A 23,666-nucleotide genomic window follows, 5' to 3' on the forward strand; every position below is an offset into this window, starting at 1 on the left:
CATAGTCACAAAATTACATAGAAGTTTAGAGGAGTGTCTTTTTTATTTAGTCCTTACTCTTTGGAGTCATTAACATTTATTTTACATGTTTTTTTTTTGTTTGTTTTTTTTGTCTAATGGTTTAATCTGAAGTTTTGGTGCTGTCTCCTCTGGGTAAGTGTTTATAGCTTATTAAAACAGCATAAGAAAGAATTAGAGTTTGATTTGAAAATTACCATTACAGTATGAATGTAATGTTATGTTACATAATTTTTATAGTTAATATAATGTTACAGTATTGAGTAGTATAATCCAGTTGTCACACTTCTCATTCGTGCCAAGAAGTAGAGAGATAGAAGAAAGTCAGTGGGCCAAGGTGGTATTTTATAAATAGAGAGAGAGCGTGGGTTGTGGGGCTGGGGCCTATGACGTTGTCACAGTGATATTGGGCCGCTCCCTTCTCTACTTCCTGTGGGAAACAATTTAGGGCTTGTCTTAACAGAGCACTGCATGGTTAAGGCAGGTTACTCTCTCTCTCTCTCTCTCTCAATTTCAATTTTCAATTTTAAAGTACTTTATTGGCATGATTGTGTTTACATACAGTATCGCCAAAGCATTAATACACAAAACAGATAATGACAAGACAAATAATAATAAAAATAGAATTAAAATAAGGTGCCAGGTAATGAATAAAATAAAACTATAATAACAATATACACTATACAATATGAAATAAAATAAGCATTTAACATGACATTATGAACATAAAATAATAATAATAATAACAAAATACTGTGACTGAAGTACATTAAGGCAGTGATTGGTTTCTGAGGGTTTGCAGCTCAAAAATGAATTTTGCTGCAACTGATGCATGATTGTGCTCCCCCAGTAACACCTGCATTTGATCTGTTTCTGCTGAACTGGAAAACTGTGGCATGAGGTTTGAGAGTTTGTCAAAGTATTTCTCTCTCACCTCTGTAAATTTCTCACAGTGAAGGAGAAAGTGTTTCTCTGTCTTGACCTCACCAGTGTCACAGTGAGCACAGACTCGTTCTTCCTTTGGAAGCCATGTCTGTCTGTGTCTGCCTTTTTCTATGGCCAGACTGTGATCACTGAGCCTGTATTTGGTGAGGATCCGTCTCTTTTTTGGATCTCTTACAGTGTAGATATATTCTGCTAGATTACAGGTGCATCTCAATAAATTAGAATGTCGTGGAAAAGTTCATTTATTTCAGTAATTCAACTCAAATTGTGAAACTCGTGTATTAAATAAATTCAATGCACACAGACTGAAGTAGTTTAAGTCTTTGGTTCTTTTAATTGTGATGATTTTGGCTCACATTTAACAAAAACCCACCAATTCACTATCTCAACAAATTAGAATATGGTGACATGCCAATCAGCTAATCAACTCAAAACACCTGCAAAGGTTTCCTGAGCCTTCAAAATGGTCTCTCAGTTTGGTTCATTAGGCTACACAATCATGGGGAAGACTGCTGATCTGACAGTTGTCCAGAAGACAATCATTGACACCCTTCACAAGGAGGGTAAGCCACAAACATTCATTGCCAAAGAAGCTGGCTGTTCACAGAGTGCTGTATCCAAGCATGTTAACAGAAAGTTGAGTGGAAGGAAAAAGTGTGGAAGAAAAAGATGCACAGCCAACCGAGAGAACCGCAGCCTTATGATTGTCAAGCAAAATCGATTCAAGAATTTGGGTGAACTTCACAAGGAATGGACTGAGGCTGGGGTCAAGGTATCAAGAGCCACCACACACAGACGTGTCAAGGAATTTGGCTACAGTTGTCGTATTCCTCTTGTTATGCCACTCCTGGCGTCTTACCTGGGCTAAGGAGAAGAAGAACTGGACTGTTGCCCAGTGGTCCAAAGTCCTCTTTTCAGATGAGAGCAAGTTTTGTATTTCATTTGGAAACCAAGGTCCTAGAGTCTGGAGGAAGGGTGGAGAAGCTCATAGCCCAAGTTGCTTGAAGTCCAGTGTTAAGTTTCCACAGTCTGTGATGATTTGGGGTGCAATGTCATCTGCTGGTGTTGGTCCATTGTGTTTTTTGAAAACCAAAGTCACTGCACCCGTTTACCAAGAAATTTGAGCACTTCATGCTTCCTTCTGCTGACCAGCTTTTTAAAGATGCTGATTTCATTTTCCAGCAGGATTTGGCACCTGCCCACACTGCCAAAAGCACCAAAAGTTGGTTAAATGACCATGGTGTTGGTGTGCTTGACTGGCCAGCAAACTCACCAGACCTGAACCCCATAGAGAATTTATGGGGTATTGTCAAGAGGAAAATGAGAAACAAGAGACCAAAAAATGCAGATGAGCTGAAGGCCACTGTCAAAGAAACCTGGGCTTCCATACCACCTCAGCAGTGCCACAAACTGATCACCTCCATGCCACGCCAAATTGAGGCAGTAATTAAAGCAAAAGGAGCCCCTACCAAGTATTGAGTACATATACAGTAAATGAACAATTTCCAGAAGGCCAACAATTCACTAAAAATGTTTTTTTGATTGGTCTTATGATGTATTCTAATTTTTTGAGATAGTGAATTGGTGGGTTTTTGTTAAATGTGAGCCAAAATCATCACAATTAAAAGAACCAAAGACTTAAACTACTTCAGTCTGTGTGCATTGAATTTATTTAATACACGAGTTTCACAATTTGAGTTGAATTACTGAAATAAATGAACTTTTCCACGACATTCTAATTTATTGAGATGCACCTGTATACGTTCTGGTTAGGGTCCGATAACATTCCAATTTGCTTTGGTTTTTACTTTCATTTTCCCAATGGACCAAATATGATTTTTTGCTTTCTTTTATGATTTGGTTTATTGTGATTTGGTTTTGTTCAGCAGTGCTGGTCTGAAACTGGTGTTTGTGAGTTTCAGAACAAGCTGACAAAGGAGACTGGTTTTAGGCTTCAACTCTTGGGTTTTAAGGGCTTCATGTTGCAGTATGTTAGGGGAACTTGAATTTAGGTTTGTCCAAAATTTGAGGGATCGTTTTTCAATATGTATAATTAGGGGGTATCTGCCTAGTTCGGCCCGGCATGCATTAGTAGGTGTTTTTCTCTGAACGCTTAGAATGTTTCTACAGAATTCTGCGTGCAGGGATTCTATGGGGTGTTGGTCCCATCTAGAGTAATCTGCCAGACAGAGTGGTCCCCAAACCTCACATCTGTCCAGAGCAATAGGCATAATAATACTATCAGAGATTTTACACCAAACTATTACAGGAATGTCTATTTGGGTAAATTTGCCCTTAATAGCATAGAATGATCTTCTAGCTTTCTCTTTTTGTGCATTCACTGCCAGACCAAACCCACCTGAAGCAGTAATTTTTAGACCGAGGTAGTCGTAGCGTAGGGTGTGTTCTATTGCAGTGTTTCCCATAGTGAATGTTTATCTGGTTTCCTGCAATCTGGCTTTATCATCATTTGGAAGATCATCATTTTAGTTTTTTTCTAGTTGACTGTCAGGGCCCAGTTCTGACAGTAGTTCTCCAGCAGCTCCAGGTGTTGCTGTAACCCTTGTGCAGTAGCTGACAGCAGCACCAGATCATCTGCATAGAGAAGAAATTTAACTTCAGAATTATTTAGAGAAAGTGTTGCAGATTGTTCCAGTAGCACTGCTAACTCATTAATGTAAAAGTTGAACAGAGTTGAACTCAAACTGCAGCACTGTCTCTCTCCACACACTTGAGTGAAGAATTCTGTTCTTTTATTGCCAATTTTAACTCCGCACCTGTTGTCCGAATACATAGATTTGATAGTGTCGTACATTTTACTCCCAATGCCGGATTGCAGAATTTTATAATATTGACCATCATGCCAAATGGAATCAAATGCTCTCTCTCTCTCTCTCTCGCTCTCTCTCGCTCTCTGTCTCTGTCTCTCTCTCTCTCTCTCTCTCTGTCTGTCTGTCTGTCTATCTCTCTCTCAGTTTTCCTCCACTCAGTTTGACTCATGTTGTCTTTTACGTGACGAATCTTACAGTAGAGGAGTGATAGCATTTTATCTTACTAGGCTACCAGCCCAGATCTTTTCTTACTAGATTACACCACCCACCCTACTGCCATTGTCTTGATACAGTGTCTTCATCACACACATACACACTGCTCGTCTCAGTCTTCCTTTTCAGCAGAAAATACTTGCTGAGTATTACGGAGTCAAAATTGACCCTATTTGCTTTCTGAATAAACTGTTTGCGATTCAACGGTACACATTATTATAAGAAAATTTATGTTTTCGTATGCTTTTGTAAAAAAAATTAAATCTTCAACTCTGAAACAGATCCAATAAAATCCTGATGGATGAAATCCATTCCTGCCCTACATTATTTCAAAGTGAATATTTTGTTTCACTCAAAAAAATGTTGGAAGTGAAATGCAGTACAAATGCTGTTTTTATGTTGATTTTACAGTCTTTCCATTAATTTAGTTTACTGTTATTTCTGTTAATATTATTATGTATTATGATTTTATTAGGGCTGTTGATATAACACGTTAATTCAGTGCAATTATTTTTATAAAAATAATGCATTCCAAAAATCATTCCCCCAGACCATAAAAAGAAATGTTTCCCTATATCTTCTTATGAGTTGATGTCAGCAGGGGGCAGTAAACACAACTCCGGCTGAACAGACAACAAATCACACTTACTGACAGCAGGATGATAAACTACGTTTAACTTTAGGCTGTCCTAAAACGTTCTGTTTATGACGTGACGCAACCAAAGTTAGACGCTCCAAAAGCATCTGTCTGATGCATGTGTACATTGACACTTCATTAAAAAAGCCCTTATAATAAGCAACAGATTGATTAATTCAATTGCAAAATAGATTGTTGTGGACTGTAGGCCAATGATAGGCTTATTTACATTTACATTTATGCATTTGGCAGATGCTTTTATCCAAATCGACTTACAGTGCATTCAGCATATGTTCAGTGACATGGAAATTAACAATTTATTGCCTTTTTGATTGTCTTATTGTCTTTTGTCAACTGCTGCAATAATATATACAGTATATATATATATATATATATATATATATATATATATATATATATATATATATATATATATACATCAAATCAAATCAAATCACATTTATACGATATATACGATTAATTGTGATTAGTTCGATTAATTAATCAGCACTTTATGCATTTAATTTGTTTACGTTTTTAAACTGTTGACTGCCTTAGTTTTTATTATTAGATTTTGATTATTTTCATTTTTTTATTATTATTATTTATTTATTTATTTATTTATTTATTTTTAATCACCTCCAAAGACATGAGGTTAAATGGGCTGTACATTTTCATTTAATGTTTTTTTTTTTTTACTGTCTTAATGCATCTGGCTAATGTGACCAATAATTACCAATCAAGCTTGGTAATTAACACCCTCAATAAAAGTTATTTATTCATGTTGAAATGTTGGACACTTTACTCATCTTATCTCATCTCATCTCATCTCTCACTTATCTCCCAGTTTCTTCACCTAAACTCCCAAAAGTCTACACACCAAAACACACATTTATAGCTCCTTTACTACCTTTACACTAAAACTGTCCTCCTAGCCCTTGTCTGTGGTTGCTAAGAACACAACGGTGCATGTTGGACCTATAAGCATCTTGTGTGTTTGTACTGTTCTTCAGCGCTCCCAGGCAATGCAAAGTCGAAACGCAGTCAGGCCTCGAACCAAAACGGCCGACTCTGTTGCTAAGTTACAGTTTAGAGTTTTCCTATTTTTAGTTTCCCGAGACCAGGCTTCTCACCCAGAGATTATGTTTTCATTTGGAATAGAAACAATAAAAAAAAAATCTAAGTGAAATGCATCCTTGCCGTTTGTGTGGCTGTAATTAAGTGATCCTGATAAAATAGATTAGTGCTACTTGAACCTTCTTGATATCACATGATTAAACATTTGTCCAACATTGTAGAACAAAGACACTGTGGTTTCTTAAAGACAAATGCTTGATTTGCTGTGTACAACACACTTTTGTGCTGATTTTTGTCATCTGCTCAAAATTTGTAAATGCACTAAATTCGACAAAGTAACCAGAAGTCATTTGTTTCATTTATAGATGGCAACTTGAATATGCAATATGCAATATGCATAACTTTGAAGCAATGCAACAAAGTTGAGTGTAAAAATTAACAATGCAAAAATTATCTTACGAATTGAAATCAAGACTGTGTTACTCACAAGATCTTCCACTTAATGCAGTTGAATACTGCAGTCGAGTAGGAACACCTACTAGCGACCAACAGTAAAGTTACTTGGGGACCTCCAGCTATTAAAACTCTGTCTATGTGATTGCATCTTAAGTCATTTTTATTTGTTTTTTCTACTTTTACACAAAAATAAATTGTTCGTGATTCACCGGTACCCATTATTCTAAAGATTATTTTTTTTTATATGCTTTCATCAAAATGTATTCTCCACCTCTGAAATGCATTTTCTGCCGATTAAATATTTTAACTAGTAATACCGTAGTCTAACCTGTTCCGCTTTTCAAAATCCAATCAAATCCTGATGGAAGAAATAAAGTCAAATCAGTGGCCTAGAAAAAGCTGCATTATTTTATGTGAGGTGGGTCATCCCCTCATGGAGGCCAACATGTTGAGGTCACATGACCTGTCCTGTCTTGCAATTTGACAGCATTAAAGGGATAGATCACCCAAAAATGAAAATTCTCTTATCATTTACTTACCCTCAAGCCATTCCAGATGTGAATAACTTTCTTTCTTCTGTTGATCACAAATGAAGATTTTTAGAAGAATATCTCAGTTCTGTAGGTCTATACAATGTAAATAAATGGTGATCAAGCATTTGAAGCTCCAAAAAAAGATATAGTCAGCATAAAAGTAATCCTTAAGACTTCAGTGGTTATATCAAGTCTTCTTAAGCAATCCAATCGAATTTTGGGTGAGAACAGACCAAAATATAACTCAATTATACATCACTAACACACTGTACATCTTGTCATTGCAGTCTCTAGGCACGATCATGATTTCAAGCTTGATTACACTTCCTAGCACTTGACACATGCGCAGAGCGCTAGATGGCGCTGTAGGAAGTGTGATCGAGCTTGAAATAGAGTTGGGGTACTCGAGTTTGGACTCGGACTTGAGGTGGCTGGCATGACAAAAACAATGTAACAATGTAATAGAAACTAAACAATGCAGTTTCACATGACACGGGACCTGACAACTGGTATAATTGCATGTGGCTTTTGTGCAGCCAAGACGGTGCTCGCATTGCAGTTTCATCGTGGTTAAAAACTTAAAATCAAGAACTTCATTGAGTCAAGTCACCCACATCATATCTCTCACAGTTTACTAAAAACAGCGTATCGAAATAGAAATACATAAAATAGTATTAATATTGGATATTAAGTCTTTTTAGGCTTACTGTATCTACACATACAGGCATCTGTAGTCTCTTGTGGTCCACGCAGTGTTGTCAGATTGAACTGGTCCATAACAGCTTGATGAATTAACTGTGTAACTTTTTAAATAGTTGGGGGAAAAAGCATTATTGCTAAAGCATACAGCAACTTTAAACAGATAAACAGCATCTATTTATTATTGATTGACTATTTTCAAAGCATCGACGAGCTGCTTAAAATACATTCTTTTACAGCATTTGTCCAACATTCACAACATTCAACCTTGCACAATAAAATATTAGGATATTTTGGGCAGTGAAATGTTTTGTTTATAATTTAATTATAGACTATAAAATAAATGTATTATTCGATGACAGAGTTTGTGTGAAGCTAAACTTCATGTTACGAGATAAATTTAGTTGGTAATGACGTTTTTATTTAAAATTTGTATTTTATTTTTATTGTAAACCACTGGGTAACTTATGCATGTCTTATTTTAGCCTATATCTCTGACACTTTTGAAGGACAATTCTCTTAAATTTATGACTAAAAATTATAATTCTCCATGTATTTGCAATTAAAGAACTCAATGAAATTTTCTATGGTTGGTATTTAAAGATTTCAGACTGATTGCAGACCAATGCGGCTGCCGCTCAAGCAAATATCAATTATTATTATTTTTTAATCTTCAGCAGCAGAAGCTGCGAGACACACACAGACGCATCAGGGATTTAGGTACACGAGCAGCACGCAGAACTGCCCTGCATTGTGCGGTGCGGTCTCAGCGAGTGCTAATTACTACTGTGTTGACTCATTTATACGTATGGTATTTTCCCAAATCAGTCGGCAGATAGAGAAAAAAAGATTCAGAAAGAAATCTCAGGATAGACTATTATCTCTTTAGATAGGGATAATTTTAAATAAAACTAAATTGAATTGACAAATTGAAAATTAAGTAGAAATAAAAAGTCAATTAAAATTCAAAATATAATAACTTTGGTTTTAATGAATAACGCAGCTTTCACTTTCTTTAGTCTATGTTTGAGTGGAGGGGAAAAAGCAACAAATAATTGAAAATGTCAACAGAACGCAATAAGAAGTGTGTTGAAGGACAGTTTTGTCTTCATACACCTAAAATATGCTTTCATTCTGAAACCACTTTGATGTCTGTTCACAGGATACTAATCATAAAATGTATATATAAAATGCAACAGAGGTGTTTTTGTTACATTTGCATTGACAAACTGTTTTTCTTAGTTTTGAAGTTTAAAATAAGCTTAAAATATTGATGTTGAGTTTACGGTTAAAATTTGTATTCAGATTCATAAGCAGATTCATTAGGACTCAGACTTGTCTCGGACTCGCCCTGTTATGGATTCGGACTTGAGTCCAACTCGACCCCTTTTGGACTTGGACTGAACTCGGACTCGATTGTTTAAAGACTCGGACTTGACTCGGACTCGAACCCAACACTAGCTTGAAATCATGATCGCCAAGGAAACTGTATGTACATATGAAAATATGTACAGTGAAAAAGGAGATATATTTTGGTCTGTTCTCACCCAAAACCAACTGGATCACTTCAGAAGACATTGATTAAACCACTGGAGTCTGATGGATCACCATTCACTTGCATTGTATGGACCTACAGAGCTGAGATATATATAAAAATCTTTGTTTGTGTTCTGCAGAAGAAAGAAACTCACATATCTTAGATGGCATGAGGGTGAGTAAATGATGAGAGAAATTACATTTTTGGATGAACTAACCCTTTAATAAACAAACCTCAGATGAACCAGCACATCAATTATGTTGCACACTTGTCAACCTGCGGTAATGAATCCCATAAGTGCCATAGGTTCTCCAGAGCCACTGAGTGCAGCAGAGAGGCTTATGCTGTGGCGATTGTTTAGAAAGACTAATACAAACCAGTGAAACAAATATTTCATTACCTGGTGCACCTTTAAAATTTAAGGACTAATTGCATAGCTGAAAACTTGTTGGGAAACTTCTCTGGAGGTTGACGGTAGTAGCTGTGTTTCATTAACTGGAGTTGTGTGCCTCATTCATGAAAGACGAGAATGACAAATTTCTGTTTAAATTGTTCATAAAACCGTTATAAGGTAAATTGCAGCATTGAATCAAATGTAACAATTTACATAAGAATTTTTTCGTTGTATAGAATTTTTTTATTTATTTTTTTATTTAAAAAGGGGTACTGTATGCACCATGGTAATGTTTCCCTTCTGTCTTTGCTGTTGTGTGTTTTTATGTATGTAACTAAGGTACAGCAGCGTGTTTCCCAGTCTGAACTTGGCGGTGAAGTGCAGAGAACAGGCTCTTCAAGATTATAAGAGACTCCAGTCCAAAGTGGAGAAGTATGAAGAAAAAGAGAAGACAGGGCCTATCATGGTCAAACTGCATCATGTATGACCAACAGCTAACACCCCTCACCATCACACCTTCATCCTCAGATCCAATCCAAAGTCGGTGGCCATCTTGGTAATGCCCTTGGTGGCTATTTCCAGTCATGCAAGTACAGATTGTGTCTGCTTAAATTTAGAAAGACCGAAATGTCAAAATGTGTTTGCCAAGCTTACATTATAATGATATTGGTCAAAATATAGTCCCTAAAAAGTAAACTAAGGTTATAGTTGGCCTCTATGTGTGGTGCGCAGTGATTTACACAGAAGCTCGGTGAACAAGTGTTTTGTGTCATAGCTATCATATTTTGTATTTTTTTCATTTTTGCACAGCTAGAATGCTGAAACGACCAATTAGCAGTACCAGATCTATCATTAATTTGTATTAAAGCATGTAAATGGCAGGAGTGAATTTAGCTTTCGTTGTGGTATGCAGACATTTTTCAGAGACTGACGAAATTTTGCAATTCAGCGATACCAGAAAATAATTTGTGAATTTGCAAACCTCTAAAGTCAACATTAAATGGTATTCACATCCCATTGTACTTCCATAATGTATTTCTGAGTAAAACAGGATATTCAATGAGAAAAATAAATGTAGGATGAGACTTCATTTTATCCACTGGGAGTTGATTTGATCACTAAAAGGTGGATGTTAAATGGAGTCAGATGGTTGGAGGGAAGAGGTTGAAAAGAGCTTGGTGATGTCAGCCAAAAAGGAAAGTCATTGCATATTAATGAAAGATTACATAGACATTTTGTCTGTTGTGAAACTTGTGCACTAACAAACGCCGAAATTTTACGCAAGTACTTGAGCGCAGACGCTTCTAGATATGCAAGCTCAAATTCATGCGTAGTTGTGTTCCGAAAATGTCTTAGATCGCAATTTATAACACAACACTAGTTTGCGTTGCGTTCTCAATGTTGTCACAAGGCACTATAGCGGACATTAGAGTGAACTGTCCACTTCTATGGTGAGTTTTCTCTTTCAAGTCATATACTGTCTTGGTGGAGCAACAGTCTGAAGAGAATATTGCTGAGCAAGTAAGTTAAAGTCAATATATTTAAAGCAACTTACCTGACTAATAACACATCCAGTGTAATGGCACAGACTTTTGAAGATAACTCTATCACCCCCTTGAGTAATGAGGTTTATTACCACCACAGTAATGCAAGAACACACGTTAAGCATGTTCAACTGGATCGTGTTTAGGCAATACGCTGGCCAAACACTCGCATCTGTGTACGCGTACTTGTTCAAAGTATATTTCTGGCCTAAATTGTGCACAATAAGAAAAGGAAAGTGATTTAAGAAAGTAAATAGGGTCACTTTTGTTTTCATGTTGACTTGAACTTGAGCTTAAAAATAAGCAAAGCCATCAGTAAGACTCACTTATCAAACATTCATCCATGTAGAAAGTGTTTTGATCTAGTCTTGATATATGTTACTGTAGCTGATGCATGAACATGTGCCGGACCTTCAGAGCAACTGGGTTTATTTTAATCCGTCAACTCTCATACAGTTCTGCCGGGTTTTATTTAGCATGCAGCAACAAGTGAAAGAAGCTGGGCTGGATGGGTGCAGAAGTATTCAGAACACATGTATACATGCGAGCGTGCTCACCCACGCAAGAGAAACAGCCTCTCAACTCTCAGCCGTACTTTTTCAAGAGGCTGCGCTCAGCACACACTGAAGGATAATTGGGTTTCGCACACACAAACTCACACACAAAATAACACAATCCAACGTTCATGAGAAAACAATAATTGTTCATTCTTTTTGTTGCACGCTTTTGGGTCATTATGCATATATATGTTGACACGTGAAGGACCAACGTACGGAGATGCAGACCGATGCCTGGAAACTTCAACATACATGTGCAGCCCACCACCCACACACACACTGAAGGACTCAACTTCAGCAGGGCCATACAGGATAGAAAAACTGACAAAGTATGTGTGTGTGCTGGTTTCACCCCACAGGAACGATCACATGTTTTGTGTTATATATATAGAAAACCAGTCACCTCCTACCAAAGGTCACCAGCACTCATAGTCAGCTTTCCCTTCCCTTACTCTGTGGTGCTTTGGTGATTGCATCATGAACATCTCTCTTCCCCACCTCCACATCCTGGCCCTTATACGTTTTTGCTGTTATATTAATGACAAACCAGAAGTGCATGCTTTGATAACTGGCAAGTCATTCTAGAGTAGGCAGTAGTCATTGATTGTATTAATTACTGGATTATGTGTGTGTTTTGCATTTAGCCAAGGGAAGAGCTGAAGCCCATCAGGGAAGACTTTGAAGGAAAGAACAAGCAGCTATTGGACGAGATGTCCAAATTCTACAACAGCCGCATCGACTACATTCAGCCCAGCTTTGAGGCTCTGATACGAGCTCAGGTGAGCAACACGGTTGAACAAAACATTTCCTCTCGGCCAAAAGCTGAGTGCTTGAATGTGCACGAGACGGAACGGCACACTGAAAAATTAAGTATACCCTAGTCCAGGGGTGGGCAAAGTTTTTGGTACAGAGGGCCACATCGGATTTAGTACATGTAGTATATGGGGAGTTACATTGTGTTCATTTTGAGAGACATAAGCACGTTTACACAATCGGGCCAAATTTGTGTTCCCACTGTCACTTTCGGGACTTTATCGTGCCTCCTCAGGGCTTCCTTGGGCCAATGTCCAAGCACTCTGGCCTGCCGATTACCTTTGGGCCAAAGAATATCAACTGGTGATTGAGGTGGGGTCAATGTCAAAGGCAGAGTTTCGCTATGTCAGGTAAAAGATTTCAGCACCAAGATACTAATTCCCCAGTTTTTCATATCTAGCTAACAGCTTACCTTAACAGATCAGCGGACAATGGAGAATCATCAGTATTGGTCAGTAGTAAAAAATTGTGGACACAGTACAAACCCTTATTCATTTGGAGGGCTAGCTAGTCTTTAGAGTCTGATAGCTCAGCTTGAGCTTCCCTCTTGCTTTTGTAATGGTGGGGTGTGTGATGTTGGCACCAGGGCGCCGTATTAAGGGTGTATTTCAGGGCAGCGCTGCAGGGCTATTGGCCCAATGGTGGGAATCGATTTTGGTCTCATGGTTTGAGGTCCAAGGCCATTGGCCCCAGCTGACCAGTTGATAGCCCTGGCTCGCACTGGCCCGATGTTGGAAAAGCGGCTATTGCTCTGGATTACTTTGGTTCTTGTTTCTTTTAAATATATATATATATATATATATATATATATATATATATATATATATATATATATATATATATATTGTTTTTTTACCATCTCTACTTCCCTGTTAGTTTATTATTTAAATCAACACACTCTACATCAGAGGTCTGCATTATTGAAAAATAAAATAATGATAGAAAATTATAAAAAAGATTCTGAAAGCCTCTTTTTATGTTTGATGCAAAACTTAAAACATTACCCTTTTACGTGCTAAGTGAGTCATGATGCGAGTCTTGCTAATGTGTTTGTCCACCAATGGTTTGGTTTCCCATTGAGCACACAACTGCATATAACGACATTTTCAACCAGATGTATTTCATGGTTGCAAAAGTTGTTTTACTTTGTTAATCATTTTCCAGGCAGGATAAGAATACTCTAATACTATATACTTATTTTGTCATAACAGTGCTGCATTTTAAAAATGGTAAGAGCCACATTTATTTGGTTGCTGCATTTCAGTGTTGTTTCACATCCGTAATGTTGTAGGTTACATTTATATTACTTGATCAATATTTATACAATAAGTTGTAATAATAGCGTGCTCCAGGCAAACATAAAAAGGAGGTGTGTTTACACTGAAAAGAATCACAGTCTTAATTTAAATACTCAAGAGTGGCGCAGTGGTACTCCAGCAATTTTTGTACCAGCTTAAAGGGATAGTTCACCCAAAAATGAAAATTCTCTTATCATTTACTCACCCTCATGCCATCCTAGATGTATATGAATTTATTTATTTCTCCATTTTAAATTTCACTTTTACATTCTGAAAGTGAAAGTGGAAATTTATAGTAAAGAAGGATTTACAGTTGAAGTCAGAAGTTTACATACACCTAGCCAAATACATTTAAACATTGTTTTTAACAATTCCTGACATTTAATCTTAGAAAACATTCCCTGTCTTAGGTCAGTTAGGATCACTACTTTATTTTAAGAATGTGAAATAACAGTAGAGAGAATTATTTATTCGGCTTTTATTTTTCATCACATTCCCAGTGGGTCAGAAGTTTACATACACTTTGTTAGTATTTGGTAGCATTGCCTTTAAATTGTCTAACTTGGGTCAAACGTTTTGGGTAGCCTTCCACAAGCTTCTCACTATAAGTTGCTGGAATTTTGGCCCATTCTTCCAGACAGAACTGGTGTAACTGAGTCAGGTTTGTAGGCCTCCTTGCTCGCACACACTTTTTCAGTTCTGCCCACAAATTTTCTATCGGATTGAGGTCAGGACTTTGTGATGGTCACTCCAATACCTTGACTTTGTTGTCCTTAAGCCATTTTGCCACAGCTTTGGAGGTCATTGTCAATGTGGTCATTGTCCATTTGGAAGACCCATTTGCGACCGAGCTTTAACTTCCTGGCTGTTGTCTTGAGATGTTGCTTCAATATATCCACATAATTTTCCTTCCTCGTGATGCCATATATAGTGCACCAGTCCCTCATGCAGCAAAGCACCCCCACAACATGATGCTGCCCATCCGCCCCCCGCCCATTGCTTCATGGTTGGGATGGTGTTCTTTGGCTTGCAAGCCTCACCCTTTTTCCTCCAAACATAACGATGGTCATTATGGTCAAATAGTTACATTTTTATTTCATTGGACCAGAGGACATTTCTCCAAAAAGTAAGATATTTGTCCCCATGTGCACTTGCAAACTGTATTCTGACTTTTTTATGGCAGTTTTGGAGCAATGGTTTCTTCCTTGCTAAGCAGCCTTTCAGGTTATGTCGATATAGGACTCGTTTTACTGTGGATATAGATACTTGGCTACCTGTTTCCTCCAGCATCTTCACAAGGTCCTTTGCTGTTGTTCTGGGATTGATTTGCACTTTTCGCACCAAACTACGTTTATCTCTAGGAGACAGAATGCATCTCCTTCCTGAGCGGTATGATGGCTGCGAGGTCCCATGGTGTTTATAGTTGCGTGTGCATACTATTGTTTGTACAGATGAACGTGTTACCTTCAGGCAATTGGAAATTGCTCCCAAGGATGAACCAGACTTGTGGAGGTCCACAATTTTTTTTCTGAGGTCTTGGCTGATTTATTTTGATTTTCCCATGATGTCAAGCAAAGAGGCACTGAGTTTGAAGGTAGGCCTTAAAATACATCCACAGGTACTCCTCCAATTCAGTACTCCTCCTATCAGAAGTTAACTGGCTAATTGTCTAAAGGCTTGACCTCATTTTCTGGAATTTTCCAAGCTGCTTAAAGGTACTGTTAACTTAGTGTATGGAAACTTCTGACCCACTGGAATTGTGATATAGTCCATTAAAAGTGAAACAATCTGTCTGTAAACAATTGTTGGAAAAATTATTTGTGTCATGCACAAAGTAGATGTCCAAAACGACTTGCCAAAACTATAGTTTGCTAATATGAAATCTCTGGAGTGGTTAAAAAATTTATTTTAATGACTTCAACCTAAGTGTGTTTAAGCTTCTGACTTTAACTGTAAATATTGATATATCCCTTTAAGCTGGATATTGGGTTGTTTGTTAAATAGACACAGGATTCTGAGCTAAAATACCTCACGCTAAAGTGCCCAACTGTTTAGTAAAGTTTCTCCTCAGTATTAAGCAAATTGACAGACAGTTCTTGACAGTTCTTACTCATTCCATATGCATAAAGGATAGCCAATCACTCTGGAAATCATGTACTTGTAGAAATCTTAAAGGCACAGTAGCAAAAACAGCCCATTTAATTCTAAGGGTCAGAGAGAGGGTGGAAAATGGTCATGTGAAAAGAAATTATGGCTTTGTTTGGTGCAAGAAACCTTGACTCACAATATAAGTGGACTTTATTAAAAATATAATATGCTACTGTAAAATGCTTAAGATAATGAAGAAATGGGAGTCTACAGAAACACACACACACACACACACACACACACACACAAACATGGTAGTACATTTTAAACTTGACTCTCCCTCCACCCACATCTAATGTGATTAACCTCAAATAACACAAACACACACAGACAGAAACACTTCTTTATACAGCTCAAACACTCTCTCTCTCTCTCTCAACACACTTCCTCTCTCTAATGTGATTATCCCCTCAATCCTGCTTCCTTATGTCCCCCACTCAGACTGTGTATGTTGTATTTAAGTGTGTGAGCGAAAGACTACAATGTAATGTGTGAAGTATAGAGGAAAGGGCCGGGTCTAGCTTTAACTAGCTCAATGTAACACACACATACACACATAGTCTCATCTTCAGGACTTACGCATTCACCTCCTCCCTGAGGACAAATTTTACAGTGGGCACGTCAGGATGTTCACACAAGCTCAGGTTGTTTTGTATATGTGTTTGTACAGTCAGTGGCCCTAAGACATATTCGGACACTTAAGCCACACTTTTAAGTTAATGAATATCATTGCATTAGATAACAAAATATCAAACCAAGTGGCATCTGCAAATAGATGCTAGACCTTGTTTCAGAACTTCACATTTCTTTTTGCAATGACTTTTAAGTAACTGATCCGAAGGTAATTTTTAGTGGATGCATTTATTCAGTTCCTCTTAAGTTCACACTAGGGTCCTAACAGAGTATCCACAGGTGCAGTTTATCACATTAACTTCTTTTGTCTTTATTTTGAAACCTTATGTTTTGTGAAATGTTTTGCATGTCAGTTTGTGTTTGTGACATATATTTTACCACATAGTTTGGTACTTTTTCAACTAATGCAGCGAAATTCGTATATGTCATTGCATATACAAGTGTTTCTTGAGTGTCTAAATACTTTTTGGGGCCACTGTATGTGTATTAGAGGAGACACTACAATCTAATCTATTGATTCATTTTATGATATTTGGAGACATTGAAAAAAATGATTTGATTTGGCTCAACAACCATAATGCAAGAAGATAAATAGCTTCTACTCAGAAACATACATATTTATACAATTTTTAGCTTTACTTAATTTGCATTAATGTGTAAAACACAAAATATGAATTATAATAAGAAAGATACATAAATTAAAAGAATAATCAAGAGTTTCTTGAATTTTGGCTTAAAAATCCGTTTAAGTACTACTAACTAAAACGATCAAGAACAGAATTGAGGTTGTGGGGAATACAAATAAACCCTTGCGCTCAAATAATTTAAGCACGTTTGTTTGATCACAAGGAACTTATTTGGACAATTAATTAGTTGTTATTAAGAATTCACAGATATTTAGCTGTTTTTAGTATTACAGATGTTGTTTTACTGTAATTAGTTGTTTTGTGTAAAGTCACCATTAGGGTGATTATTATTGTTCCCTGTGGTGAAGTTGGATCCTATTTAATCCATGTAATTTTTCCTTGTGCATTTCTGTCTAGATTAAGTGCAGCTTTATCTGCACTTCTTAGGGGAATCAATTGTTTAATGAATGACCTCGTCATTATTTTCTTTTGAGCCAATTAAATTAGGTAGAAACAATAATATCAAAGTTAATTTGAAACAGTGTGCTATTAGTTGTTAAATGTTATTTGTGTGACATACCTGTTTAAGTAAATAAAGTTGAATAAACTAATACATTTGTGTATATCTAATAAAGGTTTTCTAGATATGCTGACATAAAATGACCATTAGTAGAATTAATTTAAAATATATATGTAGCATTTTTGCATCACACGTTTTAGGTAAATCCAACACATCATTTTTTTACAGTGTAGTTGCATAAACATTGGCAATAATGATGCTTCAAAAAAAAAAAAAAAAAAAAAATAGCACCCTGCCATCTGCCAGTTTTATCAAAGTCATTCAGTAAGTATAGTGAATTTTTTCTTTTTTTTTTTTACAGCAATATTTTATAGTGCTGACTTAATTGTGCTCAAGTTTTAAAGCCGAATAGTTCAACCTGGCCAGTTTTTGGTGGGTTAATCACATAATTTAAAAGGCATAATTCTCAAAACCTAGGACAGTCGAGGTGTTTGTGTCTGTCAGGACCTGATCCAGGCTGTTTGGGTAGAACACTCACTAAATTTTCAGACAGCCTTTGAAAGATATATATTTGAACATGGCTCAGGTATAATGAACAGTTATGCTAATAGTTTGATTTATGTAGTTTGAGGATGGAGAGCGGGGAGAATTTTCTGTGCTGCAGAAATGGGCTCCAGTATGTTTTTATAAACGGATCACTGTTTTTCTACTCGGTGGAAATTGTGATATTATGGTATATTTTGATAGCTTTACTTGGGTTTTTGTTTGCCTGTGTAATGTAGGAGATGAATCTTAATGTGTGTGAATTCAGTGTGTCAAGTGTTGTTGTTAGGTCTAATTGCGTGTCAACTGAATAGCCTGAGGTGGATTAACCAAATGGGTTGTTGGCAGTCATCTTGACCAGCAGAGACAACAAGGAGATTTTTCCTAGATTGGTGTAGTGGTTAACACAGATGCTCTGGACACATTGATGCTCATAACAGAGGCACAGGTTCGAATACCCAAAAAGATAGACATTTTTTGTGAAAGTTAGATTGTAATTGGTTGTATGTGCCTAAACTGAAAAACAAATACATGGGTCTACCCAGTACAAATGGATTCTGTATTCAGGGTTTTTTGTAGTGGTACAGTATACAAGTTTATGTTATATTATATAGTGGACCGATAAAGGTTTTTCAATTGCCGATGCTGATATCTAGAGACCAGGGGAGCTGGAATAATGGCAATATATACACACAGTTTAATGTTGGCAAATGAGACCAAAACAAAATTGCTGAAATTAAATGAACACAGTATTTACAATAAATCCCTACCTGATCTCATAGAATCATTGCACTATACTAAAATATTTGCAAAATGATTTTTACATGGCTCGTTGTATGTATCGTGGCAGTTTCCTGGTGACATGAACACTAGAGGCGCTACAACAACAATGACTTTTATTCCCTTTCACACAAATCACAAATAAAACAGAAGATTATCAGTTCACTTTTCGCTCTGTTCTTCACACAATGCTATCTTATGACATTAAAACTACATTTACAAGCTTGTTTAAGTGCAGTCAAATTGTGCGTTAGCTTATCTGATAGAGTGCTGCATTTGCGAGGCAAAAGACGAGTCCTGAAGAGCATGTTAGCAGAAAGTGTCATAAAAGCACCACAAAATGACGTGGTTGCTTCAGCTTTTGCATTTTTCATCTCACGTTTGCTTTTTATGATTTTTATCGGTTAGTTTAAGGTTTAGGATAGGGAGGTCTGTTTTGTTGATATAAAGCTCAAAAGTCTTAACCTCATCTGTTTGAGAAAACATTTAACTCACTTTTAGTGCCACACAGTGGACACATTTAACCTCGGAACTGCTGCGATACGTGTAAGGAGCTATGTAATTTCATTTTGCAAAAATGTTGCCAGACTCTCTTTTTTTTTTTTTAATCCACAAACAAATGAAAACAGTGTTTATTCATTGACAAGGCTGTCGTAGATCTGGAATTGACAAGAGAGAGAGCAGGCACAGTTATCTTCATATGCAGATAATCTGAAAATGATCAAATATGGGCCAGTTAATCACTAGTTATTTGTTTACTTTTAGTACGTTAGTAAAAAACACAAACCCATAAGTCTCATTTGATGCATCTGAACTGGGTAAATCTGCATTCAGCTCTTGTGGGACATTTTATGGGTGGCCTCTTTCCATCCATGACATCAAACTTGGGCTTTCTTCTGCCTCTGAAACCATTCCGAACAACAATCTTTTGTAATTGAGCTTTTTGTAGCCACACTTTGTTTGTTTTATGTTTCACTTTTGTAATTTGCTCTATTGAAAAATGGATGTGGGCACTCTGTGGAAAAATAGAGGTAATAAATAAATGAACACATGAATGTAGTATCAGCCTGATCTCAGATCAGGTCTGAAAATGCAGTCTTTCCCCAAGCTTTCAGCTGACAGATGGGAAGCAGAGAGAGAGAGAGAGAGAGAGAGAGAGAGGCCTAGCAGATGAGCCATTTTCATTCATCAAGCGCTTTCAGTAACCCAGTCTGCCATACCTCCAACACCCACATACTCCAAGACTCAAAGTCACCAACAGCAGCTCTCAGATTGTGATGAGGAAGACGAGGGGGTCTCTGTATCAAAGAGAGAGTGTAGCTGGACAACAGAGTTTAAGGAAAGAACAAAATACTATTTTTAATTGAGTTTGAGTCTGTTTGTGCTTATTGTTTTGTATGTGTAAATATGCTCTAGATAACCATCTTTGACCATTCCAACATGTTTCACAAAATTAGTGCCACATTTTTAAGATGCTGTGTCAAGTTATATATATAGTGCTATTTAACTTTCAATTAATTACATGCATTAATGCATTCATTTTGACAGCCCAAATTACAATCTGAGTTACTATAGGTCTCGGAGATGCTACCTCATTTTGTATCTGATGGAAGACAGATTATAAAGTGTGTGTTTGTGGTTCCAGCAGTCTTGGAATGGACACAGTTTGACTCACCAAAGGTTCAGTCATGCTGAGAGTTCCTCATCCTGCTGACTCATACACACGGCCTTATATCAGGGGACTTGGTGAATAGAGCTTGGCCTAACAGTGAAAAAGAGAGACCCACTCACATTCATCCTGGGCGGCCACAGAATAAGCTCATATTCACAGATGCAGACTGATTTTGAAGAAGCCACAGCAGTATGTTGGAGTTCTTTAAGCCATTACTTCCTGCAAAAGGTCTTCTCTTTGGCCCCATAAAAAATATGTACAATACTCTCAAATCCTAAATCTGGTCAGCAATACTTGCATCGTGTCTATGCTGAATGTGTGCAGTGCATCATGTCATGACAAAACTAAATAGCTCCCTTTGTAATCAATATAGCTGTCTACAATGCAAGTGTCAATGTGACACGCCTTCAGTTGGCGGACACCTTGTTCCTATTTTTGACCTTGTTCGTGCTGCCCAGCTTTTTCAGCATTTTTATTTGCTCTCTGCATTTAAAATAAAATGATACTTTTCTGTATAAGGGTGTTTCTTCAACTTCAGGCAGTTTCATGTCCCAGGGGTTGATTTGTATGAAAACTAACAGATTTTGAGTTTTTGTTGTATTATGGTCAAATTTAACCTCGTGAGACCCCCGCATACACTTGTGTGGACGTTGTATTTTGGCTTTGCTATACACGACACATAATTTAAATTTATTTCAACTGACTGATCTCAGTTCAGGGGAGTCTGTGCTGTCAGTAAAGGGTTAAACTTTCGACGTACGGAGTCATGTGACAAAACAACTTGATGCCTATCACAGCAGAGTTTTTCTTTGGGAGAAAAGCCAACAAAACTACATCTGGTAAGAAACTTAAGTTTTTACATTGAAGCCTGTTTGAGTCAAAAGAGTAGAGTCTCTAGTTTCATCCAATATGCCATTTTTAAAATTTCAGCGATTTATCGCGAAATGCCACGCTGATAAACACAATGTACACTAATGTGTACAATAGCACAATGTTTTCATTAGAAATCCTATATTTACTGTGCTGTTGCTTTCAGAGGCTTTTTATGGAGTTAGGATAAAAGGTGCATTTTGAACTGTTCTGAGACCAGTGCAGACAGACAGCACACTGGAGGTTAAGTCATTCTCTAAATAGGGAGCAAGAGAGTATCTTATATCTCTCTATGCAGCTAAGTTCATTCACTCCTAAAATCTGACCAAAAGTTCTGTTTCAGGCTGCAGATGATGTTTGGATCACTCAACATGTTTGGCAGACATGGAACAATGATAATCAGTACATAGATTCAGAATTTAGAATGTATCATTTTATATGAACATGGTTGGCAGTGATTGGATGAAGCTGGACATTACTTTGAATCAGAATTAATTATGCTAATTTCTGATGTAATGTCTGTAAAGTCTCAAAAACTTGAATAACCAACACTCCTGGAAACAAACTATTTGATGGCTTGGTATCATTCACAATTTCACAACTTAGTCCCATTGTCCACATATGTTGCCATACATTTTTATAAAAACTATTTGCTCTAGATTTATTTTATTTTATTTTTTTTGCATGTTTATTAGGTGCTACTAGTTACAAATCAAAATGGAAAATGCACACAGCAGTCACGCTCGTGTCTCAGGAGGTTAAACTCGCTTGGAAACTATTAAATTATGAAAATCCATTATAAAACTTCAAATTATTACATGTTTAAAACTATGAGTAAAATAAACACAAACCATTTAAAATGTATTGTGTAAAAATTATTTCTATTAATTTTTCAAAAACTACGACTGTCCCACATTTGTGGTGTCATTTCCACCGCACCAGGCAGTTTTGCCCCTAATAACTTTTTCAAAAGTAAGTGTACTTGTTAACCAATTTGACAAAAGTGTCAGTGAAGTGTGTTTGAGATTAAATATAAGACAAGTAATGTTTGAAGTAAGATAAAAAAAATTCAAGGTAAATATCACTTGTGAGCAGAATATTTTTTATTGAGCATCATTTTCAATCAAGCTGTAAATTTGCCAGATTAGGCAAAAAGTTTATATATATATATATATATAGTTGTGTGTATTTAGGATACATAAACCGTTAGCTATGAAATTAGCCTCAACAAGTCAAAGGAGTCTGACATTTTATTTCAATATCATTAAAAATGTAATTTCTATCAGCATCATTTCCACCATGGACTTCTATTAAACACAATACACAATTAGAGATGTGCTGGAAATGGCACTTGTGTGAATTTTTCATAAAAAGTTTTCATTAAAAAAATACAAATAAATCTTTTGTGCGCGCATGTACATACACTGTTGGACATTGTCAAGAAAAATAATACTAATAATAAAATAATTTGTGAGAGTGAAAATGACAAATGTTAACAAGACTATTTCTATAAATCCACAGAGCTTAAAATGCCTGAAGTTTAAGGAAAGCCCATTAATTCTTCATTAAACCATTCTAGTCCACTTTGCAGCTTATTCTGGCAAAGAACTGCCCACTTGTGACACGCCACATGTGATATTGTAGGGACGGTTTATCTAAAATCAATGATTCTACAATAAAAGACGTGAAACTAAGTGGTAGCCAATTCAAATAGAAACAGTTTTACAAACAAAACAGAATAAATTATTGGAAAATGCGTGCAGACTTTGTGGTCAGAATTTCTTTCCATCCAAAATGTACAAATCTTGGTTATTTAATGGGCATAACATAAATATGGTGCCATACCTGCGTTTTAGCCTGTGTGTGGCGGCATCATTCATTGACCATTTTGATTGATCTCTGACAGGTCTAAGGCGGTTTTTCCCTCTGAGCTGGTTTTCCTTCCAGCCCCACGCGCTGCACTGTAAACAGATCCCCTCTCCGTTCTTCATGTGGTGAGACCACCATAAACAGGACAGACCAGTATCCGCTTCCATTCAGCGCTGGGCAGGAACTGGGCTCTCATAGATCACAAAGTGCCACCGACAGTCAAGAGTCTTTGATTAGAGTGTCAAGCCATTTTAACAAACGTAGAGGAAGTTTATACAGACACGGAGAAAGATTGTAGCCTTTTCCACCCTTTCAAAAGGGATTTATTTGTATCATAGTTTTTGGTGCTGTGGGCTAGCGGTTAGCGCTTGTGCTCCAACATATCGAAAGCAAAATCATTTACAGTTATGGAAACCAGTTTATATATATATATATATATATCGCTGGATTTAT

At 36.8% G+C, this 23,666-nt stretch overlaps 1 pseudogene; it reads left to right on the forward strand.

Annotated features, from left to right (window-relative positions):
* LOC127415497 (bridging integrator 3-like) overlaps positions 1 to 23,666 on the forward strand; it is a 111,368-nt pseudogene that overhangs the window by 81,677 nt on the left and 6,025 nt on the right.

The sequence above is a fragment of the Myxocyprinus asiaticus genome, chromosome 24, assembly GCF_019703515.2.
Source record: "Myxocyprinus asiaticus isolate MX2 ecotype Aquarium Trade chromosome 24, UBuf_Myxa_2, whole genome shotgun sequence".
Classification (NCBI taxonomy): Eukaryota; Metazoa; Chordata; class Actinopteri; order Cypriniformes; family Catostomidae; genus Myxocyprinus; species Myxocyprinus asiaticus.